The sequence below is a fragment of the Balaenoptera ricei genome, chromosome 16 (assembly GCF_028023285.1).
Source record: "Balaenoptera ricei isolate mBalRic1 chromosome 16, mBalRic1.hap2, whole genome shotgun sequence".
Lineage (NCBI taxonomy): Eukaryota > Metazoa > Chordata > Mammalia > Artiodactyla > Balaenopteridae > Balaenoptera > Balaenoptera ricei.
In genome coordinates this window covers 78,512,781-78,531,132 of record NC_082654.1, presented here as the reverse complement: position 1 = coordinate 78,531,132, position 18,352 = coordinate 78,512,781, and positions in this window count along the sequence as shown.

The window sequence follows — 18,352 nt, the reverse complement described above, 5'->3', positions numbered from 1 at the left end:
AAAGTAAAGAGACATCAGCTTGTGTGGGTTTGTCCAGGCACACTCCACTCTAATTTATAACCGAGAAACACCACAGGCCGCAAGGGCTTTCCCCTAGTTACAAGGGTGGGGAACATAGAACGGCTGCCACCCTATGGCAGTTACCTGCAAAACCAGCTTTAAAGCCTGTGCTAATGGTCATTTCATAGGAAGGAGTAATGCAGGACTGTAAATGAAACCCGCCCTCAAAATGTCTTGAGGGAGGTAATGGCCAAAACATTTCAAAATGTGACACATACTTTAAGAGAACACTTTCAAGAACTAAGAGGTAATCACAGCTTGAAAAATAAAAAGGACTTGCCTTCAAGCTCAATTTCAATGGATTATGAGGCACGTGCGAATTCAACCACAAAGAGGTATCAGATCACACTTGTCAGAATAACCATCAGCAAGAAAACTACAAACAATAAATGCTGAAGGTGTTGTAGAGAAATGCATACCCTCAACTTCAAGGGGGACGTAACTTGGAAAGGGCCACGAAATAGAACAGAATGGAGGTGCATTAAAAAGGTCAACATTGAGCTACCATATGATCCAGCAGGCCCACTCCTCGACCTATAATCTAAGAAGAGAGAATTGGAAAGACACAGGCAGGCAAATCTGCATGGCACAGTATTACAATAGCCAAGATATGGAAGTAACCAAAAAGTCCACCAACAGATGGGTGGACACAGAAGAACTCCTCCATGTACAGATGGAATATTCGCTAGTGAAAAAAATGAAACAATGCCATTTGCAGCACCATAGATGAGTCTAGACGTAATCACGCCACCTGTAGTCAGTGAGAAAGCAAAAGACACATATCCTATCATATCACTTTTTGGAGTTACTTAAAAATTGATACCAATGAAGATATTTCCACAGAGAAAGGCAATCACAGATTCATTAAAAAACTTATGGTTCACCAAATAGAAAGGGATGAGGGTTGGTTACATTACCATATTGGGGTTAACAAAGATATACATACCATGTGAAATATATAACCACCAAAGACGTACGGAAGACCAGGAGAGAGACTACTCAACATTGTGCCATAACCTACATGGGAAAAGGATGCGAGGAAGAATAGATACACGTATATGTGTGAAAGAACCACATCTTGCACACCTAGAGCAAACAAACCATTGTAATCAAATTTGCTGGGATAAAAAATAAAAAGTCAATTACAAATATGAACAAGAAGTAATGAGACATAAACTAAAGGGCTTTTTCCTGGCATATTCCATTCTAATATACAACCTAGAACACCACCTCCATTAAGGCTCTGTTTCCCTAGTAACCAGATTTGGTAAAGGAGAAATGCTGCAGCCTTGTGGCCGTTTCCTGCAAGAGCAGCTTTAAACTCACAGCTAATGGTCACTTAACATTCACAAGGACTCAGGGCTGTAAAAGACACTTGCTCTAAACATTGGTGCTGAAGTAGGGAATGGACAAAAAAATTCAAAACAGGCAAATGTTTCAAGAAGAGATTATGAAGAGTTAAGTTTTCCTCACACTCTTTTTAAAAACAAGGAAAATGGATAAAAGCTCAACCTCAGGGAGTGTTAGACGCATGCAATCTAATCTACAAAAAGTTTCAACTTACACCAGTCGACTGACCATCAGCAAAAAGTCTACAAACAATAAATGCTGACGGGGTTTCAGAGAACTGTGTACCCTCTACCTGCTGGTGAGACGTAAAGGGGTAACAGCCAATAATGAGAAAAGAAAGGAGCTGTGTTTAAAAGTAAAAATGGAGGCACCATTCAATCCAGCAGGCGCATCATTGGACGTCTCACCTGAGAAGACAAGAATCGAGAAGACACAGGCCGCAAAAGCTGCAGTGCAGCCTTATTCACAATAGCCAAGACAGTGAAGCAATCAAAATGTCCAACAACAGGTGAATGGATAAAGAAGAAGTGGTCCATGTACACAATGGAATATTAGCCATGGAAAACAATGAACCATTGCTCTTTGAGGCACCACAAATGAGTCTGGAGGTAATCACGAAACATGAGGTAAGTCGGAAAGCAAAAGACCTATATTCTATGATATCACTTATAGGCGTTATCTAATAACTGACACAAATGAACATATTTCCACAGAGAAAGACACTCACAGACTTAGAAAACAAACTATGCTCATCTAAAAGGAAAGGTGGGGGGAATGGATAAATTAAGATTAGTGTTACTATATGTATACAAACACATATTATATATATATATCACAAAAAGACCGACCATATAGCAAGGGAGGTGTGCGGAACCCTCTGTAACATTTTACATGGGAAGAGGATCTGTACTTGAATAGACATATATAATGTACAAATGAAGCAGATTGTGTACACCTAGGAGAACCAATATTCGAAGCTTTACCCCAATTAAAAAAATTTTTAACACCAAGAAGAAATAATGAGACATAAACTTATGGGGGTTTTTCCATGCACATTCCAATGTAATTTACAACCTAGGAACACAACTTCCAGAAAGGCTCTGCTGCCCTAGTACCCAGATTTGGGAATGGAGAAATGCTGCCTGCTTGAGGCCACTTCCCACAACATCACCTTTAAACCCATTGCTAAAGGTCACTAAATATTCACCAAACTTGCAGTTCGGGAAATGACACCTGCTCTCTAAAAATTTCTGGGGTGGAAAATTGACCAAAAAATTAAACAGAGGGCAACCTTCCAAGAAGACAATTTCAAGAGTTATATTGTATTCCCAATTGTTTCCTTTTTTTAACAGAAAAGAAAACGGCGGAGAAAAATGATGAGTTTTACGAATTTTCAGAGACATGCAAACCCAAATTACAGAAACCTATCAGCTCACAGCAGCCAGAAGGGCCATTAGCATAAATGCTGCAAACAATAAATGCTGAAGCGATTGTGGAGAAATGCGTACCCTCGATTCTAAGGGGGACGTGGTAAGAGCCACTAATGAAAACACAAAGTAGGTGCTTTGAAAAGGGAAACACGGTGCTACCAGTCAATGAATCACACCCACTGCTGGGCCTATCACCTGAGAAAATGAGAATCAAAAAGTCACAGGCTGGCAATCATGCACTCCAACAATATTTACCATAGCCAACAATTGGAAGCAATGAAAATGTCCATCAACCGAGGAATGCACAAAGTAGAAGTGGTCCACGTACACAGTGGAAAATTACTCCAATAAAAAATAAAAATTAAATTTAAAAATCCAACAAAAGTAAAGAGACATCAGCTTGTGTGGGTTTGTCCAGGCACACTCCACTCTAATTTATAACCGAGAAACACCACAGGCCGCAAGGGCTTTCCCCTAGTTACAAGGGTGGGGAACATAGAACGGCTGCCACCCTATGGCAGTTACCTGCAAAACCAGCTTTAAAGCCTGTGCTAATGGTCATTTCATAGGAAGGAGTAATGCAGGACTGTAAATGAAACCCGCCCTCAAAATGTCTTGAGGGAGGTAATGGCCAAAACATTTCAAAATGTGACACATACTTTAAGAGAACACTTTCAAGAACTAAGAGGTAATCACAGCTTGAAAAATAAAAAGGACTTGCCTTCAAGCTCAATTTCAATGGATTATGAGGCACGTGCGAATTCAACCACAAAGAGGTATCAGATCACACTTGTCAGAATAACCATCAGCAAGAAAACTACAAACAATAAATGCTGAAGGTGTTGTAGAGAAATGCATACCCTCAACCTCAAGGGGGACGTAACTTGGAAAGGGCCACGAAATAGAACAGAATGGAGGTGCATTAAAAAGGTCAACATTGAGCTACCATATGATCCAGCAGGCCCACTCCTCGACCTATAATCTAAGAAGAGAGAATTGGAAAGACACAGGCAGGCAAATCTGCATGGCACAGTATTACAATAGCCAAGATATGGAAGTAACCAAAAAGTCCACCAACAGATGGGTGGACACAGAAGAACTCCTCCATGTACAGATGGAATATTCGCTAGTGAAAAAAATGAAACAATGCCATTTGCAGCACCATAGATGAGTCTAGACGTAATCACGCCACCTGTAGTCAGTGAGAAAGCAAAAGACACATATCCTATCATATCACTTTTTGGAGTTACTTAAAAATTGATACCAATGAAGATATTTCCACAGAGAAAGGCAATCACAGATTCATTAAAAAACTTATGGTTCACCAAATAGAAAGGGATGAGGGTTGGTTACATTACCATATTGGGGTTAACAAAGATATACATACCATGTGAAATATATAACCACCAAAGACGTACGGAAGACCAGGAGAGAGACTACTCAACATTGTGCCATAACCTACATGGGAAAAGGATGCGAGGAAGAATAGATACACGTATCTGTGTGAAAGAACCACATCTTGCACACCTAGAGCAAACAAACCATTGTAATCAAATTTGCTGGGATAAAAAATAAAAAGTCAATTACAAATATGAACAAGAAGTAATGAGACATAAACTAAAGGGCTTTTTCCTGGCATATTCCATTCTAATATACAACCTAGAACACCACTTCCATTAAGGCTCTGTTTCCCTAGTAACCAGATTTGGTAAAGGAGAAATGCTGCAGCCTTGTGGCCGTTTCCTGCAAGAGCAGCTTTAAACTCACAGCTAATGGTCACTTAACATTCACAAGGACTCAGGGCTGTAAAAGACACTTGCTCTAAACATTGGTGCTGAAGTAGGGAATGGACAAAAAAATTCAAAACAGGCAAATGTTTCAAGAAGAGATTATGAAGAGTTAAGTTTTCCTCACACTCTTTTTAAAAACAAGGAAAATGGATAAAAGCTCAACCTCAGGGAGTGTTAGACGCATGCAATCTAATCTACAAAAAGTTTCAACTTACACCAGTCGACTGACCATCAGCAAAAAGTCTACAAACAATAAATGCTGACGGGGTTTCAGAGAACTGTGTACCCTCTACCTGCTGGTGAGACGTAAAGGGGTAACAGCCAATAATGAGAAAAGAAAGGAGCTGTGTTTAAAAGTAAAAATGGAGGCACCATTCAATCCAGCAGGCGCATCATTGGACGTCTCACCTGAGAAGACAAGAATCGAGAAGACACAGGCCGCAAAAGCTGCAGTGCAGCCTTATTCACAATAGCCAAGACAGTGAAGCAATCAAAATGTCCAACAACAGGTGAATGGATAAAGAAGAAGTGGTCCATGTACACAATGGAATATTAGCCATGGAAAACAATGAACCATTGCTCTTTGAGGCACCACAAATGAGTCTGGAGGTAATCACGAAACATGAGGTAAGTCGGAAAGCAAAAGACCTATATTCTATGATATCACTTATAGGCGTTATCTAATAACTGACACAAATGAACATATTTCCACAGAGAAAGACACTCACAGACTTAGAAAACAAACTATGCTCATCTAAAAGGAAAGGTGGGGGGAATGGATAAATTAAGATTAGTGTTACTATATGTATACAAACACATATTATATACATATCACAAAAAGACCGACCATATAGCAAGGGAGGTCTGCGGAACCCTCTGTAACATTTTACATGGGAAGAGGATCTGTACTTGAATAGACATATATAATGTACAAATGAAGCAGATTGTGTACACCTAGGAGAACCAATATTCGAAGCTTTACCCCAATTAAAAAAATTTTTAACACCAAGAAGAAATAATGAGACATAAACTTATGGGGGTTTTTCCATGCACATTCCAATGTAATTTACAACCTAGGAACACAACTTCCAGAAAGGCTCTGCTGCCCTAGTACCCAGATTTGGGAATGGAGAAATGCTGCCTGCTTGAGGCCACTTCCCACAACATCACCTTTAAACCCATTGCTAAAGGTCACTAAATATTCACCAAACTTGCAGTTCGGGAAATGACACCTGCTCTCTAAAAATTTCTGGGGTGGAAAATTGACCAAAAAATTAAACAGAGGGCAACCTTCCAAGAAGACAATTTCAAGAGTTATATTGTATTCCCAATTGTTTCCTTTTTTTAACAGAAAAGAAAACGGCGGAGAAAAATGATGAGTTCTACGAATTTTCAGAGACATGCAAACCCAAATTACAGAAACCTATCAGCTCACAGCAGCCAGAAGGGCCATTAGCATAAATGCTGCAAACAATAAATGCTGAAGCGATTGTGGAGAAATGCGTACCCTCGATTCTAAGGGGGACGTGGTAAGAGCCACTAATGAAAACACAAAGTAGGTGCTTTGAAAAGGGAAACACGGTGCTACCAGTCAATGAATCACACCCACTGCTGGGCCTATCACCTGAGAAAATGAGAATCAAAAAGTCACAGGCTGGCAATCATGCACTCCAACAATATTTACCATAGCCAACAATTGGAAGCAATGAAAATGTCCATCAACCGAGGAATGCACAAAGTAGAAGTGGTCCACGTACACAGTGGAAAATTACTCCAATAAAAAATAAAAATTAAATTTAAAAATCCAACAAAAGTAAAGAGACATCAGCTTGTGTGGGTTTGTCCAGGCACACTCCACTCTAATTTATAACCGAGAAACACCACAGGCCGCAAGGGCTTTCCCCTAGTTACAAGGGTGGGGAACATAGAACGGCTGCCACCCTATGGCAGTTACCTGCAAAACCAGCTTTAAAGCCTGTGCTAATGGTCATTTCATAGGAAGGAGTAATGCAGGACTGTAAATGAAACCCGCCCTCAAAATGTCTTGAGGGAGGTAATGGCCAAAACATTTCAAAATGTGACACATACTTTAAGAGAACACTTTCAAGAACTAAGAGGTAATCACAGCTTGAAAAATAAAAAGGACTTGCCTTCAAGCTCAATTTCAATGGATTATGAGGCACGTGCGAATTCAACCACAAAGAGGTATCAGATCACACTTGTCAGAATAACCATCAGCAAGAAAACTACAAACAATAAATGCTGAAGGTGTTGTAGAGAAATGCATACCCTCAACTTCAAGGGGGACGTAACTTGGAAAGGGCCACGAAATAGAACAGAATGGAGGTGCATTAAAAAGGTCAACATTGAGCTACCATATGATCCAGCAGGCCCACTCCTCGACCTATAATCTAAGAAGAGAGAATTGGAAAGACACAGGCAGGCAAATCTGCATGGCACAGTATTACAATAGCCAAGATATGGAAGTAACCAAAAAGTCCACCAACAGATGGGTGGACACAGAAGAACTCCTCCATGTACAGATGGAATATTCGCTAGTGAAAAAAAATGAAACAATGCCATTTGCAGCACCATAGATGAGTCTAGACGTAATCACGCCACCTGTAGTCAGTGAGAAAGCAAAAGACACATATCCTATCATATCACTTTTTGGAGTTACTTAAAAATTGATACCAATGAAGATATTTCCACAGAGAAAGGCAATCACAGATTCATTAAAAAACTTATGGTTCACCAAATAGAAAGGGATGAGGATTGGTTACATTACCATATTGGGGTTAACAAAGATATACATACCATGTGAAATATATAACCACCAAAGACGTACGGAAGACCAGGAGAGAGACTACTCAACATTGTGCCATAACCTACATGGGAAAAGGATGCGAGGAAGAATAGATACACGTATCTGTGTGAAAGAACCACATCTTGCACACCTAGAGCAAACAAACCATTGTAATCAAATTTGCTGGGATAAAAAATAAAAAGTCAATTACAAATATGAACAAGAAGTAATGAGACATAAACTAAAGGGCTTTTTCCTGGCATATTCCATTCTAATATACAACCTAGAACACCACTTCCATTAAGGCTCTGTTTCCCTAGTAACCAGATTTGGTAAAGGAGAAATGCTGCAGCCTTGTGGCCGTTTCCTGCAAGAGCAGCTTTAAACTCACAGCTAATGGTCACTTAACATTCACAAGGACTCAGGGCTGTAAAAGACACTTGCTCTAAACATTGGTGCTGAAGTAGGGAATGGACAAAAAAATTCAAAACAGGCAAATGTTTCAAGAAGAGATTATGAAGAGTTAAGTTTTCCTCACACTCTTTTTAAAAACAAGGAAAATGGATAAAAGCTCAACCTCAGGGAGTGTTAGACGCATGCAATCTAATCTACAAAAAGTTTCAACTTACACCAGTCGACTGACCATCAGCAAAAAGTCTACAAACAATAAATGCTGACGGGGTTTCAGAGAACTGTGTACCCTCTACCTGCTGGTGAGACGTAAAGGGGTAACAGCCAATAATGAGAAAAGAAAGGAGCTGTGTTTAAAAGTAAAAATGGAGGCACCATTCAATCCAGCAGGCGCATCATTGGACGTCTCACCTGAGAAGACAAGAATCGAGAAGACACAGGCCGCAAAAGCTGCAGTGCAGCCTTATTCACAATAGCCAAGACAGTGAAGCAATCAAAATGTCCAACAACAGGTGAATGGATAAAGAAGAAGTGGTCCATGTACACAATGGAATATTAGCCATGGAAAACAATGAACCATTGCTCTTTGAGGCACCACAAATGAGTCTGGAGGTAATCACGAAACATGAGGTAAGTCGGAAAGCAAAAGACCTATATTCTATGATATCACTTATAGGCGTTATCTAATAACTGACACAAATGAACATATTTCCACAGAGAAAGACACTCACAGACTTAGAAAACAAACTATGCTCATCTAAAAGGAAAGGTGGGGGGAATGGATAAATTAAGATTAGTGTTACTATATGTATACAAACACATATTATATATATATATCACAAAAAGACCGACCATATAGCAAGGGAGGTGTGCGGAACCCTCTGTAACATTTTACATGGGAAGAGGATCTGTACTTGAATAGACATATATAATGTACAAATGAAGCAGATTGTGTACACCTAGGAGAACCAATATTCGAAGCTTTACCCCAATTAAAAAAATTTTTAACACCAAGAAGAAATAATGAGACATAAACTTATGGGGGTTTTTCCATGCACATTCCAATGTAATTTACAACCTAGGAACACAACTTCCAGAAAGGCTCTGCTGCCCTAGTACCCAGATTTGGGAATGGAGAAATGCTGCCTGCTTGAGGCCACTTCCCACAACATCACCTTTAAACCCATTGCTAAAGGTCACTAAATATTCACCAAACTTGCAGTTCGGGAAATGACACCTGCTCTCTAAAAATTTCTGGGGTGGAAAATTGACCAAAAAATTAAACAGAGGGCAACCTTCCAAGAAGACAATTTCAAGAGTTATATTGTATTCCCAATTGTTTCCTTTTTTTAACAGAAAAGAAAACGGCGGAGAAAAATGATGAGTTTTACGAATTTTCAGAGACATGCAAACCCAAATTACAGAAACCTATCAGCTCACAGCAGCCAGAAGGGCCATTAGCATAAATGCTGCAAACAATAAATGCTGAAGCGATTGTGGAGAAATGCGTACCCTCGATTCTAAGGGGGACGTGGTAAGAGCCACTAATGAAAACACAAAGTAGGTGCTTTGAAAAGGGAAACACGGTGCTACCAGTCAATGAATCACACCCACTGCTGGGCCTATCACCTGAGAAAATGAGAATCAAAAAGTCACAGGCTGGCAATCATGCACTCCAACAATATTTACCATAGCCAACAATTGGAAGCAATGAAAATGTCCATCAACCGAGGAATGCACAAAGTAGAAGTGGTCCACGTACACAGTGGAAAATTACTCCAATAAAAAATAAAAATTAAATTTAAAAATCCAACAAAAGTAAAGAGACATCAGCTTGTGTGGGTTTGTCCAGGCACACTCCACTCTAATTTATAACCGAGAAACACCACAGGCCGCAAGGGCTTTCCCCTAGTTACAAGGGTGGGGAACATAGAACGGCTGCCACCCTATGGCAGTTACCTGCAAAACCAGCTTTAAAGCCTGTGCTAATGGTCATTTCATAGGAAGGAGTAATGCAGGACTGTAAATGAAACCCGCCCTCAAAATGTCTTGAGGGAGGTAATGGCCAAAACATTTCAAAATGTGACACATACTTTAAGAGAACACTTTCAAGAACTAAGAGGTAATCACAGCTTGAAAAATAAAAAGGACTTGCCTTCAAGCTCAATTTCAATGGATTATGAGGCACGTGCGAATTCAACCACAAAGAGGTATCAGATCACACTTGTCAGAATAACCATCAGCAAGAAAACTACAAACAATAAATGCTGAAGGTGTTGTAGAGAAATGCATACCCTCAACCTCAAGGGGGACGTAACTTGGAAAGGGCCACGAAATAGAACAGAATGGAGGTGCATTAAAAAGGTCAACATTGAGCTACCATATGATCCAGCAGGCCCACTCCTCGACCTATAATCTAAGAAGAGAGAATTGGAAAGACACAGGCAGGCAAATCTGCATGGCACAGTATTACAATAGCCAAGATATGGAAGTAACCAAAAAGTCCACCAACAGATGGGTGGACACAGAAGAACTCCTCCATGTACAGATGGAATATTCGCTAGTGAAAAAAATGAAACAATGCCATTTGCAGCACCATAGATGAGTCTAGACGTAATCACGCCACCTGTAGTCAGTGAGAAAGCAAAAGACACATATCCTATCATATCACTTTTTGGAGTTACTTAAAAATTGATACCAATGAAGATATTTCCACAGAGAAAGGCAATCACAGATTCATTAAAAAACTTATGGTTCACCAAATAGAAAGGGATGAGGGTTGGTTACATTACCATATTGGGGTTAACAAAGATATACATACCATGTGAAATATATAACCACCAAAGACGTACGGAAGACCAGGAGAGAGACTACTCAACATTGTGCCATAACCTACATGGGAAAAGGATGCGAGGAAGAATAGATACACGTATATGTGTGAAAGAACCACATCTTGCACACCTAGAGCAAACAAACCATTGTAATCAAATTTGCTGGGATAAAAAATAAAAAGTCAATTACAAATATGAACAAGAAGTAATGAGACATAAACTAAAGGGCTTTTTCCTGGCATATTCCATTCTAATATACAACCTAGAACACCACTTCCATTAAGGCTCTGTTTCCCTAGTAACCAGATTTGGTAAAGGAGAAATGCTGCAGCCTTGTGGCCGTTTCCTGCAAGAGCAGCTTTAAACTCACAGCTAATGGTCACTTAACATTCACAAGGACTCAGGGCTGTAAAAGACACTTGCTCTAAACATTGGTGCTGAAGTAGGGAATGGACAAAAAAATTCAAAACAGGCAAATGTTTCAAGAAGAGATTATGAAGAGTTAAGTTTTCCTCACACTCTTTTTAAAAACAAGGAAAATGGATAAAAGCTCAACCTCAGGGAGTGTTAGACGCATGCAATCTAATCTACAAAAAGTTTCAACTTACACCAGTCGACTGACCATCAGCAAAAAGTCTACAAACAATAAATGCTGACGGGGTTTCAGAGAACTGTGTACCCTCTACCTGCTGGTGAGACGTAAAGGGATAACAGCCAATAATGAGAAAAGAAAGGAGCTGTGTTTAAAAGTAAAAATGGAGGCACCATTCAATCCAGCAGGCGCATCATTGGACGTCTCACCTGAGAAGACAAGAATCGAGAAGACACAGGCCGCAAAAGCTGCAGTGCAGCCTTATTCACAATAGCCAAGACAGTGAAGCAATCAAAATGTCCAACAACAGGTGAATGGATAAAGAAGAAGTGGTCCATGTACACAATGGAATATTAGCCATGGAAAACAATGAACCATTGCTCTTTGAGGCACCACAAATGAGTCTGGAGGTAATCACGAAACATGAGGTAAGTCGGAAAGCAAAAGACCTATATTCTATGATATCACTTATAGGCGTTATCTAATAACTGACACAAATGAACATATTTCCACAGAGAAAGACACTCACAGACTTAGAAAACAAACTATGCTCATCTAAAAGGAAAGGTGGGGGGAATGGATAAATTAAGATTAGTGTTACTATATGTATACAAACACATATTATATATATATATCACAAAAAGACCGACCATATAGCAAGGGAGGTGTGCGGAACCCTCTGTAACATTTTACATGGGAAGAGGATCTGTACTTGAATAGACATATATAATGTACAAATGAAGCAGATTGTGTACACCTAGGAGAACCAATATTCGAAGCTTTACCCCAATTAAAAAAATTTTTAACACCAAGAAGAAATAATGAGACATAAACTTATGGGGGTTTTTCCATGCACATTCCAATGTAATTTACAACCTAGGAACACAACTTCCAGAAAGGCTCTGCTGCCCTAGTACCCAGATTTGGGAATGGAGAAATGCTGCCTGCTTGAGGCCACTTCCCACAACATCACCTTTAAACCCATTGCTAAAGGTCACTAAATATTCACCAAACTTGCAGTTCGGGAAATGACACCTGCTCTCTAAAAATTTCTGGGGTGGAAAATTGACCAAAAAATTAAACAGAGGGCAACCTTCCAAGAAGACAATTTCAAGAGTTATATTGTATTCCCAATTGTTTCCTTTTTTTAACAGAAAAGAAAACGGCGGAGAAAAATGATGAGTTTTACGAATTTTCAGAGACATGCAAACCCAAATTACAGAAACCTATCAGCTCACAGCAGCCAGAAGGGCCATTAGCATAAATGCTGCAAACAATAAATGCTGAAGCGATTGTGGAGAAATGCGTACCCTCGATTCTAAGGGGGACGTGGTAAGAGCCACTAATGAAAACACAAAGTAGGTGCTTTGAAAAGGGAAACACGGTGCTACCAGTCAATGAATCACACCCACTGCTGGGCCTATCACCTGAGAAAATGAGAATCAAAAAGTCACAGGCTGGCAATCATGCACTCCAACAATATTTACCATAGCCAACAATTGGAAGCAATGAAAATGTCCATCAACCGAGGAATGCACAAAGTAGAAGTGGTCCACGTACACAGTGGAAAATTACTCCAATAAAAAATAAAAATTAAATTTAAAAATCCAACAAAAGTAAAGAGACATCAGCTTGTGTGGGTTTGTCCAGGCACACTCCACTCTAATTTATAACCGAGAAACACCACAGGCCGCAAGGGCTTTCCCCTAGTTACAAGGGTGGGGAACATAGAACGGCTGCCACCCTATGGCAGTTACCTGCAAAACCAGCTTTAAAGCCTGTGCTAATGGTCATTTCATAGGAAGGAGTAATGCAGGACTGTAAATGAAACCCGCCCTCAAAATGTCTTGAGGGAGGTAATGGCCAAAACATTTCAAAATGTGACACATACTTTAAGAGAACACTTTCAAGAACTAAGAGGTAATCACAGCTTGAAAAATAAAAAGGACTTGCCTTCAAGCTCAATTTCAATGGATTATGAGGCACGTGCGAATTCAACCACAAAGAGGTATCAGATCACACTTGTCAGAATAACCATCAGCAAGAAAACTACAAACAATAAATGCTGAAGGTGTTGTAGAGAAATGCATACCCTCAACCTCAAGGGGGACGTAACTTGGAAAGGGCCACGAAATAGAACAGAATGGAGGTGCATTAAAAAGGTCAACATTGAGCTACCATATGATCCAGCAGGCCCACTCCTCGACCTATAATCTAAGAAGAGAGAATTGGAAAGACACAGGCAGGCAAATCTGCATGGCACAGTATTACAATAGCCAAGATATGGAAGTAACCAAAAAGTCCACCAACAGATGGGTGGACACAGAAGAACTCCTCCATGTACAGATGGAATATTCGCTAGTGAAAAAAATGAAACAATGCCATTTGCAGCACCATAGATGAGTCTAGACGTAATCACGCCACCTGTAGTCAGTGAGAAAGCAAAAGACACATATCCTATCATATCACTTTTTGGAGTTACTTAAAAATTGATACCAATGAAGATATTTCCACAGAGAAAGGCAATCACAGATTCATTAAAAAACTTATGGTTCACCAAATAGAAAGGGATGAGGGTTGGTTACATTACCATATTGGGGTTAACAAAGATATACATACCATGTGAAATATATAACCACCAAAGACGTACGGAAGACCAGGAGAGAGACTACTCAACATTGTGCCATAACCTACATGGGAAAAGGATGCGAGGAAGAATAGATACACGTATATGTGTGAAAGAACCACATCTTGCACACCTAGAGCAAACAAACCATTGTAATCAAATTTGCTGGGATAAAAAATAAAAAGTCAATTACAAATATGAACAAGAAGTAATGAGACATAAACTAAAGGGCTTTTTCCTGGCATATTCCATTCTAATATACAACCTAGAACACCACTTCCATTAAGGCTCTGTTTCCCTAGTAACCAGATTTGGTAAAGGAGAAATGCTGCAGCCTTGTGGCCGTTTCCTGCAAGAGCAGCTTTAAACTCACAGCTAATGGTCACTTAACATTCACAAGGACTCAGGGCTGTAAAAGACACTTGCTCTAAACATTGGTGCTGAAGTAGGGAATGGACAAAAAAATTCAAAACAGGCAAATGTTTCAAGAAGAGATTATGAAGAGTTAAGTTTTCCTCACACTCTTTTTAAAAACAAGGAAAATGGATAAAAGCTCAACCTCAGGGAGTGTTAGACGCATGCAATCTAATCTACAAAAAGTTTCAACTTACACCAGTCGACTGACCATCAGCAAAAAGTCTACAAACAATAAATGCTGACGGGGTTTCAGAGAACTGTGTACCCTCTACCTGCTGGTGAGACGTAAAGGGATAACAGCCAATAATGAGAAAAGAAAGGAGCTGTGTTTAAAAGTAAAAATGGAGGCACCATTCAATCCAGCAGGCGCATCATTGGACGTCTCACCTGAGAAGACAAGAATCGAGAAGACACAGGCCGCAAAAGCTGCAGTGCAGCCTTATTCACAATAGCCAAGACAGTGAAGCAATCAAAATGTCCAACAACAGGTGAATGGATAAAGAAGAAGTGGTCCATGTACACAATGGAATATTAGCCATGGAAAACAATGAACCATTGCTCTTTGAGGCACCACAAATGAGTCTGGAAATAATCACGAAACATGAGGTAAGTCGGAAAGCAAAAGACCTATATTCTATGATATCACTTATAGGCGTTATCTAATAACTGACACAAATGAACATATTTCCACAGAGAAAGACACTCACAGACTTAGAAAACAAACTATGCTCATCTAAAAGGAAAGGTGGGGGGAATGGATAAATTAAGATTAGTGTTACTATATGTATACAAACACATATTATATATATATCACAAAAAGACCGACCATATAGCAAGGGAGGTGTGCGGAACCCTCTGTAACATTTTACATGGGAAGAGGATCTGTACTTGAATAGACATATATAATGTACAAATGAAGCAGATTGTGTACACCTAGGAGAACCAATATTCGAAGCTTTACCCCAATTAAAAAAAATTTTAACACCAAGAAGAAATAATGAGACATAAACTTATGGGGGTTTTTCCATGCACATTCCAATGTAATTTACAACCTAGGAACACAACTTCCAGAAAGGCTCTGCTGCCCTAGTACCCAGATTTGGGAATGGAGAAATGCTGCCTGCTTGAGGCCACTTCCCACAACATCACCTTTAAACCCATTGCTAAAGGTCACTAAATATTCACCAAACTTGCAGTTCGGGAAATGACACCTGCTCTCTAAAAATTTCTGGGGTGGAAAATTGACCAAAAAATTAAACAGAGGGCAACCTTCCAAGAAGACAATTTCAAGAGTTATATTGTATTCCCAATTGTTTCCTTTTTTTAACAGAAAAGAAAACGGCGGAGAAAAATGATGAGTTTTACGAATTTTCAGAGACATGCAAACCCAAATTACAGAAACCTATCAGCTCACAGCAGCCAGAAGGGCCATTAGCATAAATGCTGCAAACAATAAATGCTGAAGCGATTGTGGAGAAATGCGTACCCTCGATTCTAAGGGGGACGTGGTAAGAGCCACTAATGAAAACACAAAGTAGGTGCTTTGAAAAGGGAAACACGGTGCTACCAGTCAATGAATCACACCCACTGCTGGGCCTATCACCTGAGAAAATGAGAATCAAAAAGTCACAGGCTGGCAATCATGCACTCCAACAATATTTACCATAGCCAACAATTGGAAGCAATGAAAATGTCCATCAACCGAGGAATGCACAAAGTAGAAGTGGTCCACGTACACAGTGGAAAATTACTCCAATAAAAAATAAAAATTAAATTTAAAAATCCAACAAAAGTAAAGAGACATCAGCTTGTGTGGGTTTGTCCAGGCACACTCCACTCTAATTTATAACCGAGAAACACCACAGGCCGCAAGGGCTTTCCCCTAGTTACAAGGGTGGGGAACATAGAACGGCTGCCACCCTATGGCAGTTACCTGCAAAACCAGCTTTAAAGCCTGTGCTAATGGTCATTTCATAGGAAGGAGTAATGCAGGACTGTAAATGAAACCCGCCCTCAAAATGTCTTGAGGGAGGTAATGGCCAAAACATTTCAAAATGTGACACATACTTTAAGAGAACACTTTCAAGAACTAAGAGGTAATCACAGCTTGAAAAATAAAAAGGACTTGCCTTCAAGCTCAATTTCAATGGATTATGAGGCACGTGCGAATTCAACCACAAAGAGGTATCAGATCACACTTGTCAGAATAACCATCAGCAAGAAAACTACAAACAATAAATGCTGAAGGTGTTGTAGAGAAATGCATACCCTCAACCTCAAGGGGGACGTAACTTGGAAAGGGCCACGAAATAGAACAGAATGGAGGTGCATTAAAAAGGTCAACATTGAGCTACCATATGATCCAGCAGGCCCACTCCTCGACCTATAATCTAAGAAGAGAGAATTGGAAAGACACAGGCAGGCAAATCTGCATGGCACAGTATTACAATAGCCAAGATATGGAAGTAACCAAAAAGTCCACCAACAGATGGGTGGACACAGAAGAACTCCTCCATGTACAGATGGAATATTCGCTAGTGAAAAAAATGAAACAATGCCATTTGCAGCACCATAGATGAGTCTAGACGTAATCACGCCACCTGTAGTCAGTGAGAAAGCAAAAGACACATATCCTATCATATCACTTTTTGGAGTTACTTAAAAATTGATACCAATGAAGATATTTCCACAGAGAAAGGCAATCACAGATTCATTAAAAAACTTATGGTTCACCAAATAGAAAGGGATGAGGGTTGGTTACATTACCATATTGGGGTTAACAAAGATATACATACCATGTGAAATATATAACCACCAAAGACGTACGGAAGACCAGGAGAGAGACTACTCAACATTGTGCCATAACCTACATGGGAAAAGGATGCGAGGAAGAATAGATACACGTATATGTGTGAAAGAACCACATCTTGCACACCTAGAGCAAACAAACCATTGTAATCAAATTTGCTGGGATAAAAAATAAAAAGTCAATTACAAATATGAACAAGAAGTAATGAGACATAAACTAAAGGGCTTTTTCCTGGCATATTCCATTCTAATATACAACCTAGAACACCACTTCCATTAAGGCTCTGTTTCCCTAGTAACCAGATTTGGTAAAGGAGAAATGCTGCAGCCTTGTGGCCGTTTCCTGCAAGAGCAGCTTTAAACTCACAGCTAATGGTCACTTAACATTCACAAGGACTCAGGGCTGTAAAAGACACTTGCTCTAAACATTGGTGCTGAAGTAGGGAATGGACAAAAAAATTCAAAACAGGCAAATGTTTCAAGAAGAGATTATGAAGAGTTAAGTTTTCCTCACACTCTTTTTAAAAACAAGGAAAATGGATAAAAGCTCAACCTCAGGGAGTGTTAGACGCATGCAATCTAATCTACAAAAAGTTTCAACTTACACCAGTCGACTGACCATCAGCAAAAAGTCTACAAACAATAAATGCTGACGGGGTTTCAGAGAACTGTGTACCCTCTACCTGCTGGTGAGACGTAAAGGGATAACAGCCAATAATGAGAAAAGAAAGGAGCTGTGTTTAAAAGTAAAAATGGAGGCACCATTCAATCCAGCAGGCGCATCATTGGACGTCTCACCTGAGAAGACAAGAATCGAGAAGACACAGGCCGCAAAAGCTGCAGTGCAGCCTTATTCACAATAGCCAAGACAGTGAAGCAATCAAAATGTCCAACAACAGGTGAATGGATAAAGAAGAAGTGGTCCATGTACACAATGGAATATTAGCCATGGAAAACAATGAACCATTGCTCTTTGAGGCACCACAAATGAGTCTGGAAATAATCACGAAACATGAGGTAAGTCGGAAAGCAAAAGACCTATATTCTATGATATCACTTATAGGCGTTATCTAATAACTGACACAAATGAACATATTTCCACAGAGAAAGACACTCACAGACTTAGAAAACAAACTATGCTCATCTAAAAGGAAAGGTGGGGGGAATGGATAAATTAAGATTAGTGTTACTATATGTATACAAACACATATTATATATATATCACAAAAAG